General features: G+C 35.5%; 1 non-coding gene across 1 annotated transcript; it reads right to left on the reverse strand.

Annotated features, from left to right (window-relative positions):
- Positions 1-5,004: 5,004 nt before the first annotated feature.
- On the reverse strand, positions 5,005-5,112 carry LOC127746081 (small nucleolar RNA R71). The gene has a single exon (XR_008007701.1). It is a non-coding gene; the product is annotated as a small nucleolar RNA R71 (small nucleolar RNA).
- Between the last annotated feature and the right edge of the window lie 8,418 nt (positions 5,113-13,530).

Consider the following 13,530-nt stretch of genomic DNA (forward strand, 5'->3'; position numbering starts at 1 on the left):
TTTAGTTTTTATGTGAGTTTAGTGTCATGTTTTAAGTTTGGTGTCAATTGCATGTTTTTCTTTGTTTTTTAATTTTCGAATTGCATGTTCTTTGTTCATCTTTGACCTTCAAGTTGTTCTTGTCTGTTTTCCTTGTTTGATCTTTAGTTTTTCTTGTTCTGTGTCTTTTCTTGTTTTTCTTGTGCTTTTTCAAAATATCAGTTTTCAAAAAAAAATTTATTTACTAAAAATACCTCTTTAAAACACGTTACATTTATAGCTCAATTGGCTAGAGCATTGTGTTTGTGTTCTTGGTAATTGGGTATCTTCCTTTTAAAACTTTTTCAAAAATAATTTTTCTTTGATTAAATCTTATGCCAAAATTTAAGTTTGGTGTTCTCTTGTTAATTTTCTTTAGTTTTCGAAAATTTTAATTGGGTTTTCTAAAAATTTTAAGTTTGGTGTTCTTTCTTTTGTTCTTGGTGTTCTTGTGAGTCTTAAAGGTGTTCTTGAGTCTTCTTTGTGTTTTGATATTAAAATTTTTAAGTTTGGTGTGCCTTGGTGTTTTTCCTCCAAAATTTTCGAAAACAAGAAGCATTGGATTTAAAAATTTTAAGTCTTGTGTCTTTTGTGTGTTTTTATCTTTCATAATAAAATTCAAAAATTTTTTTATCTTTTCTAACTATTTTTAAGCAATTACTTCGAATTTGTTTCATAAAAATTCAGATTTCAATTTCAAAATTTTTCAAATCTTATCCTTTTAAAATTTTTAAAAAATCATATCTTTTTCAAAAATATCCTAACCACTTTCTCTCTCCTCACTTTTTTGAAAATTTTTAAAATATTTTTTAAATTTTATTTTAGTTTTTATTTTATTTTATTTTATTATTTCAAAAATTATTTATTTTATATAATAAAATAAATAAAATAAATCCACATCATCTCCCTTTCTCCATCATGGACCTAAGTGGAAATGAACAGTCCAGTAAAGTTGCCAGTATTCCGGTCTTTCACAGGAAGAACCTACAGAGTTTCTGGCACAATTTTTTCAAATTGCTGACACAGTACATGATTAGGAAGTAAATCAGGATGTCTACAGATTATTACTGTTTTCATTTGCTGTAAAAGACCAAGCTAAGAGGTGGTTAAATAACCAACCTAAGGCTAGCATAAGGACATGGAAACAGCTGTCAGAAAAATTTCTGAATCAATATTTCCCTCCAAAACAGATGACACAGCTAAGGCTGAACATCCAAGGCTTTAAACAAGGAGATAATGAATCTCTTTATGATGCCTGGGAGAGATACAGAGAGATGCTAAGAAAATGCTCCTCTGAAATGTTTTCAGAGTGGGTGCCGTTAGACATCTTCTATTATGGGCTTACAGAGAAAGCTCAGATGTCTTTGGACCACTCAGCTGGTGCATCTATACACATGAGAAAGACAATTGAAGAAGCTCAAGAGCTCATTGATACAGTTGCCAGAAATCAGCATCTGTACCTAAGTAGTGAACCTTTCATGAAAGAAAAGGCTGAAATAGTAACTGTTGAACTTAGTACTGCAGAACAAGTTATTGAATTCAATCAGCATTAGATTTTCTAACAAAACAGCTAGCCGAATTCAAGGAGATACTACAAGAGACAAGAATGGCTAATATGAATATGGAAGTGCATCTAAAGTAAAGAGAACAACAGTTATTAAAATAAATAACAGAAGAGTGCCAAGCAGTTCAATTAAGAAGTGGGAAAACATTAGTAGATTTCTGCACTAAGAGTTATTTCTGTAAAGCCTAGTAACTAGTCTAGTATAAATAGGACTTTTACTATTGTATTTGGAGATCTTTGGACGAGCTTTTGGAACATCTTTGTTTATTGTTAGTCCTTAGACATTGGGGGCTGGCCTCACGGCCATGCCTAAGGCCATGCCTACCTTATTTGCACTTATGTATTTTCAGCGGTGGAGTTTCTACACACCATAGATTAAGGTGTGGAGCTCTGCTGTTCCTCGAGTATTAATGCAATTACTATTATTCTTCTATTCAATTCATACTTATTCTTATTCTAAGATATTCATTCGCACTTCAACATGATGAATGTGATGATCTGTGACACTCATCACCATTCTCACTTATGAACGCGTGCCTGACAAACACTTCCGTTCTACCTGTGAAAGCTAGAGTGTGTATCTCTTGGATTCCTGACCCATGATGCATGGTTGCCTCGCCTGACAACCGAGCCTCCCATTCCGTGAGATCAGAGTCTTTGTCGTATAAGCTAGAATTATTGGCGGCCATTCCAAAGATCCGGAAAGTCTAAACCTTGTCTATGGTATTTCGAGTAGGATCTGAGATGGGATGACTGTGACGAGCTTCAAACTCGCGAGTGTTGGGCGTAGTGACAGACACAAAAGAATCACTGGATTCCATTCCAACATGATCGAGAATCGACAGATGATTAGCCGTGCTGTGACAGCGCATTTGGACCATTTTCACTGAGAGGACGGAAGGTAGCCGTTGACAATGGTGAAACCCAACATACAGTTTGCCATAGAAAGGAGTAAGAATGATTGGATGAAAGCAGTAGGAAAGCAGAAATTCAGAAGGAACATAGTATCTTCATGCGCTTATCTAAAATTCACACCAATGAACTACATAAGTATCTCTATCTCTATTTTATGCTTTATTTATCTTTATATTCGAAAACCATTATAACCATTAGAATCCGCCTGACTGAGGTTTACAAGATGACCATAGCTTGCTTCATACCAACAATCTCTGTGGGATCGACCCTTACTCACGTAAGGTTTATTACTTGGACGACCCAGTGCACTTGCTGGTTAGTTGTGCGAAGTTGTGAAAAAGAGTGATATTACAATAGTGCGTACCAAGTTGTTGGCGCCATTGAGATCACAATTTCGTGCACAAAGTTTTTGGCGCCATTGCCGGGGATTGTTTGAGTTTGGACAACTGACGGTTCATCTTGTTGCTCAGATTAGGTAATTTTTATTTTATTTTCAAAAAGTTTTCAAAAATATTTCAAATTTTTCTTCTTTATTCGTTTTTTCTAAAATAATTTTCGAAAAATCCAAAAAAATTTATAAAATCATAAAATAAAAAATATTTTGTGTTTCTTGTTTGAGTCTAGTGTCAATTTTTAAGTTTGGTGTCAATTGCATGTTTTTTAAAATTTGTGCATTTTTCAAAAAACTCATGCATGGTGTTCTTCATGATCTTCAAGTTGTTCTTGATAAGTCTTCTTGTTTGATCTTCATATTTTCTTGTTTTGTGTCTTTTGTTGTTTTTCATATGCATTTTTTAATCCATAGTGTCTAAACATTGAAAATTTTTAAGTTTGGTGTCTTGTATGTTTTCCTCTCTTGAAAATTTTTCAAAAATAAGTTCTTGATGTTCATCATGATATTCAAAGTGTTCTTGATGTTCATCTTGACATTCATAGTGTTCTTGCATGCATCATTGGTTTTTATCCAAAATTTTCATGTTTTGAGTCATTTTAGTTGTTTTTCTCTCTCCTCATTAAAATTCAAAATTAAAAAATATCTTTTCCTTATTTTATTCAAAATTTTCAAAATCTTTGGGTTGACTTAGTCAAAATTTTTTAAAATAAGTTGTTTCTTGTTAGTCAAGCCAAGATTTCAATTTCAAAAATTTATCTTTTCAAAATCTTTTTCAAAATCAAATCTTTTTCATTTTTCTTTCATGTTTTTCGAAAATTTTATAAATTGATTTTCAAAATCTTTTTCTTAATTTTATTTCATAATTTTCAAAAATTTTACTAACAATTAATGTGATTGATTCAAAAATTTGAAGTTTGTTACTTTCTTGTTAAGAAAGGTTCAATCTTTAAATTCTAGAATCATATCTTTTAGTTTCTTGTTAGACAAGTAATCAATTTTAATTTTAAAAATCAAATCTTTTTAATTTCCTTTACAAATTTTTTTCAAAATAAATTTCAATCATATCTTTTTTTTTATCATATCTTTTCAATCATATCTTTTCAAACATATCTTTTTCAAATCATATCTTTTTCAAAACCAATTTCAAAATCTTTTCTAACTCCTTATCTTTTCAAAATTGATTTTCAAATCTTTTTCAACTAACTAATTGACTTTTTGTTTGTTTTACTATTTCTTATCTTTTTCAAAACCACCTAACTACTTTTCTCTCTCTAATTTTCGAAATTTTAATTTTATTCCTTTTTATAAATTCGAATTTTAACTTTAATTTAAAATAAAAATAAAAATATTTTTCTTTAATTTTAGTTAATTTTTGAAAACTCCTCCCTCTCATCTTCTTCTATTTATTTATTTATCTACTAACACTTCTCTTCTACTCAAAAATTCGAACCCTCTTCTCCCCTCTACCTGTGTTCGGATTTTCTTCTTATATTCTTCCACTCATATAAAGGAATCTCTCTACTATGGTAAAGAGGATCCCTATTATTATTTTCTGTTCCCTTCTTTTTCATATGAGCAGGAGCAAGGACAAGAACATTCTTGTTGAAGCAGATCCTGAACTTGAAAGGACTCTGAAGAAGAAACTAAGAGAAGATAAAATACAACAATCCAGAGAAAACTTTACAAAAATTTTTGAAAAAGAAGAGGAGATGTGAGCCGAAAATAATGACAAAAATAATAATGCAAGGAGGATGCTTGGTGATTATACTACACCTACTTCTAACTTTTATGGAAGAAGCATCTTATCCCTGTCATTGGAGCAAATAATTTTGAGCTGAAGCCTCAACTAGTTGCTCTAATGCAACAGAACTGCAAGTTTCATGGACTTCCATCAGAAGATCACTATCAATTATTAACTGAGTTCTTGCAGATCTGCAATACTGTTAAGACTAATGGAGTAAATCCTAAAGTTTACAGGCTCATGCTTTTCCCTTTTGCTGTAAGAGACAGGGCTAGAACATGGTTGGACTCACAACCTAAAGATAGCCTGGACTCTTGGGATAAGCTGGTTACGACCTTCTTGGCCAAGTTCTTTCCTCCTCAAAAGCTGAGCAAGCTTAGAGTAGATGTTTAGACCTTCAAGCAAAAAGATGGTGAATCCCTCTATGAAGCTTGGGAAAGATACAAGCAGTTGACCAAAAAGTTTCCTTCTGACATGCTTTCAGAGTGGACCATTTTGGATATATTCTATGATGGTCTATCTGAGTTTTCTAAGATGTCACTGGACTATTCTGCAGGTGGATCCATTCACCTAAAGAAAACACCTGTAGAAGCTCAAGAACTCATTGACATGGTTGCAAATAACCAATTCATGTACACCTCTGAGAGGAATCCTGTGAGTAATGGGACGCCTAGAGGAAGGGAGTTCTTGAAATTGATACTCTGAATGCTATATTGGCTCAGAACAAAATGTTGACTCAGTAAGTCAATATGATTTCTCAGAGTCTGAATGGATAGCAAAATGCATCCAACAGTACTAAAGAGGCATCTTCTGAAGAAGAAGCTTATGATCCTGAGAACCCTGCAATGGCAGAGGTAAATTACATGGGTGAAGCCTATAGAAACACCTATAATCCCTCATGGAAAAATCATCCAAATTTCTCATGGAAGGATCAACAAAAGCCTCAACAAGGCTTTAATAATGGTGGAAGAAACAACCTTTTCCATCATCTTCTCAACAACAGACAGAGAATTATGAGCAAAGCCCTTCTAGCTTAGCAAACAGAGTCTCTGATCTATCTAAGGCCACTTTAAGTTTCATGAATGAAACAAGGTCCTCCATTAGAAACTTGGAGGCACAAGTAGGTCAGCTGTGTAAGAAAATCACTGAAACTCCTCCTAGTACTCTCCCAAGCAATATAGAAGAGAATCCAAAAAGAGAGTGCAAGGCCATTAATATTATCTAAATGGCCGAATCCAAGGAGGAAATGGAAGACGTGAATCCCAATGAGGAAGACCTCATGGGACATCCCACAGACAGAAAGGAGTTCCCTATTGAGGACCTAAAGGAATCTAAGGCTCATATAGAGACCATAGAGATTCTATTAAACTTCCTTCTGCCATTCATGAGATCTGAGAACTATTCTTCCTCTGAAGAGGATGAAGATGTAACTGAAGAGAAAGTTGCTCAATATCTAGGAGCCATCATGAAGCTTAATGCCAAGTTGTTTGGTAATGAGACTTGGGAAGATGAACCTCCCTTGCTCATTAGTGAACTAAATACATGGGTTCAGCAAACTTTGCCTCAAAAGTAACAAGATCCTGGTAAATTCTTAATATCATGTACCATAGGCACCATGACCTTTGAGAAGGCTCTGTGTGACCTGGGGTCAGGTATAAATCTTATGCCACTCTCTGTAATGAAGAAACTGGGGATCTTTGAGGTACAAGCTGCAAGAATCTCATTAGAGATGGCAGACAAGTCAATAAAACAAGCTTATGGATTGGTAGAGGATGTGTTAGTGAAGGTTAAAGGCCTTTACATCCCTGCTGATTTCATAATCCTAGACACTGGGAAGGATGAGATGAATGTATCATCCTTGGAAGACCCTTCCTAGCCACAGCAGGAGCTGTGATTGATGTTGATAGAGGAGAGCTAGTCCTTTAATTGAATGGGGACTACCTTGTGTTTAAAGCTCAAGGATCTTCCTCTGCAACGATATAGAGGAAGCATGAAAAGATTCTCTCAATACAGAGTCAAACAAAGCCCCCATAATCAAACTCTAAGTTTGGTGTTGGAAGGCCACAACCAAACTCTAAGTTTGGTGTTGAACCCCCACATTTAAACTCTAAGTTTGGTGTTGGGAGGCCACAACCAAACTCTAAGTTTGGTGTTGAACCCCCACATTCAAACTCTAAGTTTGGTGTTGGGAGGCTCTCATCATGCTCTGAACATCTGTAAAGCTCCATAAGATCTCACTGTCAAGATATTGACATTAAAGAAGCGCTTATTGGGAGGCAACCCAATTTTTATTTATCTATATTTCTATTGTTCTTTTATGTTTTATTAGGTTTATGATCATGTGGAGTCACAAAACAATTGCAAAAATTAAAAACAAAATAAAAAACAACAGAAGAAAAAGCACACCCTGGAGGAAGAGCTGTCTGGCATTTAAACGCTAGAAACAAGCATTAGGCTAGCATTAAATGCCAGAAACAAGCTACCTTTAGGCGTTTAACGCCAGAAACAAGCTGTAGTCTGGTGTTAAACGCCAGGATTGCATACAGAGGGTGTTTTACACGCCTAAAAGGTGTATGGATGAGAAATCCTTGGCATCTCAAGATCTGTGGACCTCACAGGATCACCTCAGAATTTGTGGACCCCACAAGATCCCCACCTACCCCACTTCTCTCTTCTTCACACAATCCAATAACACTATACCCTTCACCAATCACCTCAATCTCTCTTTCCCATTACCCCTTCACCAATCACATTCATCTACTCTGAGTTCCTATGGATGCCAATCATTCTAAACTTCTAAGGATAAAGTGAGATGCCAAAACTGTTCAGAAGCAAAAAGCTACAAGTCCCGCTCATCTAATTAGAACTAATATTCACTGATATTTTGGGATTTATAGTATAGTCTATTCTTTTTATCCTATTTGACTTTCAGTTGCTTGGGGGCAAGCAACAATTTAAGTTTGGTGTTGTGATGAGCGGATAATTTATACGCTTTTTTGCATTATTTTTAGGTAGTTTTTAGTAAGATCTAGCTACTTTTAGGGATGTTTTTATTAGTTTTTATGCAAAATTCACATTTCTGAAGCTACAAAACTCCAAATGGCGCGCTCTCAATTGCGTTGGAAAGTAGACATCCAGGGCTTTCCAGCAATATATAATAGTCCATACTTTATTCGAGTTTAGACGACACAAACTAGCGTTCAACCCCAGCTCCATGCTGCATTTTGGAGTAAAACGCCAGAAACACGTCACAAACCAGAGTTAAACGCCAAAAACACGTTACAACTTGGCGTTTAACCCCAAGAGAAGCCTCTGCACGTGTAAAGCTCAAGCTCAGCCCAAGCACACACCAAAGTGGGTCCCGGAAGTGGATTTCTGTATTAAGACTTATTTCTGTAAACCCTAGTAACTAGTCTAGTATAAATAGGACTTTTTACTATTGTATTTGGAGATCTTTGGACGGGCTTTTGGAACATCTTTGATTATTGTTAGTCCTTAGACATTGGGGGCTGGCCTCACGGCCATGCTACCTTATTTGCACTTATGTATTTTCAACGGTGGAGTTTCTACACACCATAGATTAAGGTGTGGAGCTCTACTGTTCCTCGAGTATTAATGCAATTACTATTATTCTTCTATTCAATTCATACTTATTTTTATTCTAAGATATTCATTCGCACTTCAACATGATGAATGTGATGATCCATGACACTCATCACCATTCTCACTTATGCACAATTGTAATCTCAACTCTTTTTCACAACTTCGCACAACTAACCAGCAAGTGCACTGGGTCGTCCAAGTAATAAACCTTACGTGATTAAGGGTCGATCCCACGGAGATTGTCGGCTTGAAGCAAGCTATGGTCATCTTGTAAATCTCAGTTAGGCGGATTCAAATGGTTATGGAGTTTTAATAATTAAAAGATAAATAAACATAATTAAAGATAGAGATACTTATGTAATTCATTGGTGGAAATTTCAGATAAGCGTATACAGATGCGTTGTTCCTTCTGAATCTCTGCTTTCCTACTACCCTCATCCAATCCTTCATACACCTTTCCATGGCAAGCAGTATGTTGGGTATCACCGTTGTCAATGGCTACTTCCTGTCCTCTCAGTGAAAATGGTCCTCTACGGTGTCTGTACGGCTAATCAACTGTCAGATTTCTCGTCTCGGATGAAAAATACCATGCACAGATATCGTATGGCTAATCAGCTATTGGTTCTCGATCGTGTAGGAATAGGATTTCCCGTCCTTTTGCGTCTGTCACTACGCCCTACAGTTGCGAGTTTGAAGCTCGTCACAGTCATCCCTTCCCAGATCCTACTTGGAATACCACAGACAAGGTTTAGACTTTCTGGATCTCAGGAATGCTGCCAATGGATTCTAGCCTATACCACGAAGATTCTAATCTCGGATTCAGATGCCCCATTGTCAGAGGGGACTCGATGTGAATCGTTGATTAGAAACCCAAGAGATATACATTCAAGCTTGTCTTCATGTAGAACGGAAGTGGTTGTTAATCACGCATTCATAAGTGAGAATGGTGATGAGTGTCACATAATCATCACATTCATCATGTTCTTGTGTGCGAATGAATATCTTAGAATAAGAATAAGCATGAATTGAATAGAAAATAGTAGTACTTTGCATTAATACTCAAGGAACAGCAGAGCTCCACACCTTAATCTATGGTGTGTAGAAACTCCACCGTTAAAGATACATAAGTTAAAATAAGGTAGTCATGGCCGTGAGGCCATCTCCCAGTGTCTATGGACTAACAATAATCAAAGTTGTTCCAAAAGATCGTCCAAAGATCCCTAATACAATAGTAAAAAGTACTATTTATACTAAACTACTAGGGTTACAGAAATAAGTATATGATGCAGAAATCCACTTCCGGGGCCCACTTGGTGTGTGCTTGAGCTGAGTATTGAAGCTTCCACGTGTAGAGGCCTTCTTTGGAGTTCAACGCCAGTTTGTAACTTGTTTCTGGCGTTTGACTCTTGCTTGCAACTTGTTTCTGGCGTTTAACGCTAGAATAGGGCAGAAAGCTGGCGTTGAACGCCAGTTTGCGTCATCTAAACTCGGGAAAAGTATAGACTATTATATAATGCTGGAAAGCCCTGGATGTATACTTTCCAACGCAGTTTAGAGCGCGCCATTTGGATTTCTGTAGCTCCAAAAATTCCATTTCGAGTGCAGGGAGGTCAGAATCCAACAGCATAAGTAGTCCTTTGTCAGCATTTGAATCAAATTTTTGCTCATGTCCCTCAATTTCATCCAGAAAATACATGAAATCACAGAAATACACACAAACTCATAGTAAAGTCCAGAAATGTGAATTTTGCTTAAAAACTAATAAAAATATACTAAAAAGTGAATAAAACATACTAAAAACTATCTAAAAACAATGCCAAAAGCGTATAAATTATCCACTCATCAACATCCCATGAGGTTTTCTTAGTGTGGTCTTAGATAGATCAGAGACTATGGTTGCTAAGCCAGAACAACTCTGCTCAGAGTTCTCTGTCTATTGCTGAGAAGATGATAGAAAAGGCTTGCTATTGCTAAACCTATTTCTTCCACCATTATTGTTGTTGAAGCCTTGTTGAGGCTTCTGGTGGTCCTTCCATGAGAGATTTGGATGATTTCTCCATGAAGGATTATAGGTGTTTCCATAGGGTTCTCCCATGTAATTCACCTTTTTCCATTGTAGGGTTCTCAGGATCATAAGCTTCTTCTTCAGAGGATGCTTCTTTATTACTGCTGGATGCAGCCTGCAATCCAGTCAGATTCTAAGAAATCATATTGACTTGCTGAGTCAATAATTTGTTCTGAGCCAATATGGCATTCAGAGTATCAATCTCAAGAACTCTTTTCTTCTGAGTTGTCCCATTGTTCACAGGATTTCTTTCAGAAGTGTACGTAAACTGGATATTTACATCTATTTCAATGAGTTCCTGGGCTTCTGCAGGCGTTTTCTTCAGATGAATAGATCCGCTTGCAGAATGGTCCAATGACATCTTGGATAACTCAGACAGACCATCATAGAAGATACCTATGATGCTCCATTCTGAAAGCATGCCAGAAGGACACCTTCTGATCAATTGCTTGTATCTTTTCCAAGCTTCATAGAGGGATTCATCTTCCTTCTATTTGAAGGTTTGAACTTCCACTCTAAGCTTACTTATCTTTTGAGGTGGAAAGAATTTAGCTAAGAAGGCATTGACCAGCTTTTTCCAAGAGATCAGGCTGTCTCTAGGTTGTGAGTTCAACAATATACTAGCTCTGTCTCTTACAGCAAAAGGGAAAAGCATAAGTCTATAGACCTCGGGATAAACTCCATTGGTCTTAACAGTGTCACAGATTTGCAAAAATTCAGCCAAGAACTGAGAGGATCTTCCAATGGAAGTCCATAAAACTTGCAATTCTGTTGCATCAGAGAAACTAATTGAGGCTTAAGCTCAAAGTTGTTTGCTCCAATGGCAGGAATAGAGATGCTTCTCCCATAGAAGTCATGAGTTGGTGCAGTAAAGTCACCAAGCACCTTCCTTGCATTGTTGTTGTTGGGTTCGGCCATGGCTGTTTTGTCTGCTTCCTTTTTGAAATTTTCTGTTAGGTCCTCTTCAGAGTGTTTTGCTTTAGCTGCTCTTAGCTTCCTCTTCAAGGTCCTTTCAGGTTTAGGATCAGCTTCAACAAGAATGCCCTTGTCCTTGTTCCTACTCACATGAAAGAGAAGAGAACAAGAAAGTATAGAATCCTTTATGTCACAGTATATAGATTCCTTGAGGTGTCAGAGGAAAATAGGAATAGAGGGATGAGGTAGACAGAGAAGATTTCGAACATATAAAGAAGGAGAGAGTCCGAATTGCTAAAAGAGGAGAAGTGTTAGTCCTTAAATAGTAGGAGGTGAGAAGGGGGGAGAAAATTTTCGAAAACAATTTTTTTTAAATAAAACTAAAAAAAATAAATATTCAAAATAATTAAAAAATTTTTGAAAAAGTGGTTGATGGTTTTCGAAAATTGAAAGTGAGAAAGTGGTTAGGTAGTTTTGAAAAAGATAAGAAATAGTAATTAGTTGAAAAAGATTTGAAAATAATTTTGAAGAGATAAGAAGTTAGAAAAAAAAGATTTTGAAATCAAAATTTGAAAAGATATGATTGAAAAAGATTTGATTGAAAAAAAGATATGATTGAAAAGATATGATTGAAAAAGATTTGATTTAAAAAAAATGTCTGATTGAAAAGATATGATTGAAAAAGATTTGATGTTTAAAAATTGATGACCTGACTAACAAGAAATTGAAAGATATGATTCTAAAATTTAAAGATTGATCCTTTCTTAACAAGAAAGTAAAAAACTTACAATTTTTTTGAATCAAAACATTAATTGTTAGCAAGGATTTTTGAAAATATGAGATAAGATTAAGAAAAACATTTTTGAAAAATTAGTTTGAAAATTTTTAAAAACATTAAAAGAAAATAAAAAAATGAAAGTTTAAAGTATTTTTGATGCAAAAGTTATGAATTAAAACATGAAAAATTGAAAAAAAATCAAATTGGAAACAAAATTCTCTCCATTGTGTCATCCTGGCTGGCATTAAACGCCAGAATTCTTTTTTTACTGGGCGTTTTTCTAAACGCCCAAAATGCTGCCTGCTCTGGCATTAAATGCCCAAAAACGCTGCCCATTCTGGCGTTTAACGCCTAAAGTGCCTCTTTACTGGCATTTTGACGCCAGTGAGCTCTTTTTTTCTGTGATTCTTTTGTTTTATGTTCTGAGTCTTCATTTCTCTGTATTATTTACTTGAAAAGATATCATTTTTATTTTTTTCAATTTTTAATAAAGAGAGAGAAAAACAACAAAATAAAGTAAAACATAACAATTCAAGATCAAAACAAATAATGCATGCAAGGACACTTTGGATGTTAAGATGAACACCAATAACACTTTGAAGATCATGATGAACATCAAGGACATATTTTTGAAATTTTTTTAAGAAAAGATAGACATGCAGGACACCAAACATAGAAATTTTGAATGTTCAAAAACTATGATTTGAAAATGCATATGAGAAACAACATAAAACACAAAACAGGAAAATCATAAGATCAGACAAAGAAAATCATCAAAAACAACTTGAAGATTACAGAAGAACATAATGCATAAATTTTTTTTCGAAAATAAAAATAAAAATTACCCAATCTAAGCAACAAGATAAATCGTCAGTTGTCCAAACTCAAACAATCCACGGCAATGGCGCCAAAAATATGGTACACGATATCGTGATCTCACACACTTTCTTCACAACTCCGCGTAGCAAACTAGCAAGTGCACTGGGTCGTCCAAGTAATACCTTACGTGAGGAAGGGTCGATCCCACAGAGATTGTCAGCTTGAAGTAAGCTATGGTCATCTTGTAAATCTCAATCAGGAAGATTCAAATGGTTACGGGATTTTGATAATTAAAAGATAGATAAAACATAAAATAGGATAGAGATACTTATGTAATTCATTGGTAGGAATTTCAGATAAGCATATGGAGATGCTTTGTTCTTTTTGAATCCCTGCTTTCCTACTGCCTTCATTCAGTCATAAGTACTCCTTTCCATGGCAAGCTGTATGTTGGGAGATCACCGTTGTTAATGGCTAACGTCCGTCCTCTCAGTGAAAATGGTCCGGTTACAGGTTACGTAGGGCTGATCATCTGTCAGTTGTCACTTGCGTTGGAATAAGATCCAATGATCCTTTTGCGCACTGTCATTGCATCTAGCACTCGTGAGTTTAAAGCTCGTCACAGTCATCCCATCCCATATTCTACTTGTAATACCACAGACAAGGTTTAGACTTCCCGAATCTCAAGAATGCTGCCAATTGATTCTAGCTTATACCA

The sequence above is a fragment of the Arachis duranensis genome, chromosome 3, assembly GCF_000817695.3.
Source record: "Arachis duranensis cultivar V14167 chromosome 3, aradu.V14167.gnm2.J7QH, whole genome shotgun sequence".
Lineage (NCBI taxonomy): Eukaryota > Viridiplantae > Streptophyta > Magnoliopsida > Fabales > Fabaceae > Arachis > Arachis duranensis.